This window comes from Palaemon carinicauda, chromosome 13, assembly GCF_036898095.1.
Source record: "Palaemon carinicauda isolate YSFRI2023 chromosome 13, ASM3689809v2, whole genome shotgun sequence".
NCBI classification, from domain to species: domain Eukaryota; kingdom Metazoa; phylum Arthropoda; class Malacostraca; order Decapoda; family Palaemonidae; genus Palaemon; species Palaemon carinicauda.
In genome coordinates, this window is record NC_090737.1 from 132,378,749 (window position 1) to 132,382,935 (window position 4,187).

The 4,187-nt window shown below is 32.3% G+C and overlaps 1 long non-coding RNA gene across 1 annotated transcript; it reads left to right on the plus strand.

The window, feature by feature from the left end:
- Positions 1 to 450: 450 nt before the first annotated feature.
- Positions 451 to 2,896, plus strand: LOC137652447 (uncharacterized). The gene is made up of 2 exons (XR_011046296.1): positions 451 to 541; positions 2,265 to 2,896. It is a non-coding gene; the product is annotated as an uncharacterized lncRNA (long non-coding RNA).
- The last annotated feature ends 1,291 nt before the right edge of the window (positions 2,897 to 4,187 follow it).

Genomic DNA, 4,187 nt, shown 5'->3' on the forward strand with positions numbered 1-4,187 from the left:
TAAATACAGTGTGTCCATATAATTACAATGAAAGGGATCATTAAAGAGCTAAAAATATTTATCTATATAAAATAGAGTCATATTTAAATTCATGTTTCACTACTCATTTATCAAACTAATCAATATTATTTTCTAATAATCTAAGTTCGATAAGGAAAACAATAAAATTTCAAATATAATTTTTTCATATTTTGTTTATATCTATATTTCAATTTCTAGTCACTTGTTTGATTCATGCGTTTCAAATATGAATATATTAAAATTCAGGAAATATAATCATGAAACGATTGCAACTGGCGGTTAAGCGAATTTGAAAACTGAAAAATGAAGATACAACTGTTATAGCTGTTTTGAGCAATTGTCTTCTGTCTTGTCTTTGGAAATTTGTCCATGTCTTTACCTCTGACCTCTCCTGAAACGAGGTAGTCAGTTCTCTCCGACTCGACTTCGAGTTAACATGTAACGGACTAAGAGTCGGCTGCATAGCAGGGGAAAACTTTCCCAGGCAAACATTTCTCTATTGTGTGGTGTTTTATTTGCTGTAAGTATAATTCGTGAATGCACATTAATTTCGTTGATTAGTCAAGTTAAACTTGATAAATTAGAAGACTTTAGTTGTTGTTTTACATCTAATATCTACTGTGTTGGGTGTAGATTGTCTCGGCTTGTGTGAACCTGATTGTGAATCTGTTGGGTGGTTCATTTTTTGAGTCTGATTGATTATAAGTTCAATTAATTTATATCAAGTTTACTTTGATTTAACTATATGCTCCAGCCTTCTATTTCTTTAATTAATTACCTAATTGTCTAGACAATTACTCTGCATATCATTAGGGTTTTACTTTTATTTTCAACATGTTTTAATACAAAGTTTATTACATAGGAACAAATTACTGCCACAGTATAACGTTGCGTCCTTATCTAGCTTTACGCTGCAAACTCCGTTATAGCCTCTACTTGCTATTGAAATTCCTATTCAAATAAAAGGCATAAAACTCCAGTCTAGACCATAATTGCACAACACTTGCATCAATCTTGTAAATGGTACTTTACCAACATTTCAAGAGTTTCTTGCAGAATTAAGGTAACCATAATATGGAGAGAGTTTTTTCAATGAGGCGTTCTACTTCTCTCGTACTAGTAAGCTTTGTCAATACTGCAAACTTCTTTTGCAATGGTTTGAGTATCTTTTAGCGCTTAGTCTATGAAGATTAGCTTTAATTAATATTGTCTCCAACGGTATGTTGGAGAGCTTTGTCACACGAACGATCTTTTAATACTAAAGTCTCTTTCGCTACTAGTAACACGTAATCTTGGCAGAACTTTATTCTTTCGATGATATCAGAATAATGCTAAAAAAATCTTTTATAACTTAAATAATACTTTAGACAAGAACTTGGGAGAAAATCCAGACTTTGATGGCAGTAGATGGTAAATGAGAAACCGCATCAGAAGTTTTCATAATCCTCTACGGCTCTCAAGACTGAAAAATAGCGGTAGAGATTTGTGTGCAGTGTGAAGTGTTCAGTTTCTTTCTAAAACTGTCGCCTTATTGGTATAGTCACTTGATTCTAGTTTTAAAATGCCAGTCCCAAGTAAAATGTGAATTTTAATTTTTGGTTATGATCTATGATTTTTGGTGACCTTATTTCTACGTAGAATAGTCTGTAGTAATGACATAATCTGTTTTTAACTTCATAGCTAGAGTCTAAAGAATAATTTGAGATATACAATAGTCGAGGGACTTGCTTTGTTTGGAGGTGTGTTTGATATTTATTTTTAAAACATTTCTAGACCCAGCGCCGGTTTGATTTATGTATCCAACTGAACCTTGGACTTCATCTTTTTAGTGAAAGCACTTAAAACTTTATAACATGCTGGCGGAACTGTTTTATAGAATTGCCGTTTAGACTATTTGAAGCCTAAAACTGAAAAACTCTTGGATGCAACCTTTTATTAAATATTTGGCAACTCAAAATTTTCTATTACATGCCTACTACTCTTACTAGTAGTATTTTCAACTTTCTATATTGATAATTAAAATTATAGCATATTAAAATAGGGCAATTGTCGGCTAATCGGGAAAACAGTTTTTGGACATCATGGTCATTTGATTTTAATAGGAAAGTACTTCCATATTATATTTCAAATAAATCTGTCAATTTAGAACTTAGTATTTTAATTGATAATTAATGATTGATAATTAATGGCAATTAATGGCTTGCGTTGTGACCTTGCACTACAACCTATTACTTCTTTTTCAGATCCAGGCTTTGTTCAACAAGGTATTGGTAGCAGATTCTTCCAACAAATGCTCAGAAGTGTTCTTCTAGACTTCAAAGAACTGAAAGGCTGCAAGGTTTTAAAGATTCGCAGGCTCTCTTAAATACATGCATCCTTACTTCGGGAACATTGCAACCTTGCCTGTTACCTTTAGCGCAGGGTTCTTGGAGACTCCACAATAAGCCAGTCAAATGTTTGTACTGGCTTTATGTAAGGTTTAGGTTAGTTCATTGCAAAATCTTTGAATGCATAAATTTCAGTTTACGTGCGAGATGGTGCATGCGGAATTTCTTTAGGAATTTAAATTTTAAGATTTTGCAACTTTTTTAGGACTAAGGAAGTTAGGGATACTAACACTGTTCAGGTTCTCGGTTACTCCTGCTAGTAATGGGGAAACCTGACGGAATGAGCTTCTGAATAGTGACGGGTTAATGTTTGTTTTTACATACTTATTTGGCGTAAATTTTATTTAAACTGGGAGATTACGGAAACCAGTTAATTTTTGTTCAAATTTAGAAGTTTTGTAGATTTCTCTTTTCTTTCTGCACTGGGCTTTCTGGATGTAATGTTTGTTTGTTTAATGTCATTGTTTCTGTTGCATAAATTTTTCTATTTACTTAATATAATGGTTCCAGTAAGTTATTTAAATATTATCTACGGAAATATTATTACGCTTATTATGTCTTGATTTCTTTATTTTATAAATTCACGTAACATTCATAGTTTAAATTATTTTTATCTCTAAGGCTAATATAAATCTGCCCAACAGTATTAGCCTTCCTGAGACCCTATTAGTATTATGATGAAACTTTCCCTTATATCCTGTGTAAAGGATAAGTTTTAGTTCAAAATTTTTTAGGTATATTTAATCTACAAATCATTGTTACTTTCAACTGCACCAAAAAAAATTTTATTCACTTTATAAATCTTCAATTGGAGAGAATCCAGAAAGCTTTGTGGAAGATGTAACTTTAACCTTCATTAACCTGTCACATAATCAAGAACTAGTTTTGTAATTCCTGATGAGAGCGTCGGCACCGCCATGCTTGGCAAGTCCGAAAGTTTAAATGAGTAGGAGGCTTTGCATGGAGTCCATGTATTGGACATTAGTTGTGTAATTCTAGATTATTGACACGACTCGAGAGTGAGACATAAAACTTGGCTGGTCCTAAAGTTGAAACTAGTAGGAGGCTTTGCACCATATCCAATGTATTGGATATTCACCATATCCAATGTATTGGATATTCACCATATCCAATGTATTGGATATTATGACTAGTAATTTTAGGCTGGAGACTGATTCCAGAATGAGGCATGAGACTTGGCTAGTCCGAAAGTTGAAACTAGTAGGAGGCTTAGTCTGGATTACCACGTACATTAGGTAAGAAGCTAAAGTATTAGTAGTCTTTAAACAAGATTTACTAGTACTTTAAATATAAATTTTCAGGAGTTCATAAATATTTTTTGTAATTAAATGAAGTCAAATAAAAAAAATCTAACCACTTATTAGTATTATGATTCCTTTGTGTATAATGTACTTAAGATCTATGACCACCTGAGGTTAAAGGGCAGTATTCTATTCAACTTTTAGTAGTGTCAACTACTCTCAAATAAGTTGGTACAGTAACTACAACGTCGGCTGGCTATCTTGGACACTCCTCAGTCCCAAACTATAAAGAAACCTTACCAGACTTTTTGCAAGTTTGGAGTAATGAATATTTTTCTTTTAATTTTGTCGTGAAAAAAAAAAATATGCGAAAAAAAAAAAATCTTATAGTCTCCTAAATTACTTATTAAATCCAATAAAAGTATTTTGGGCTGCAGTAATAGCCAGCTTATTACCACTTATAGAGTATCTTTAGCAATAAAACAGTTTTGCTTATCTATATAAAGATCTTAATTTA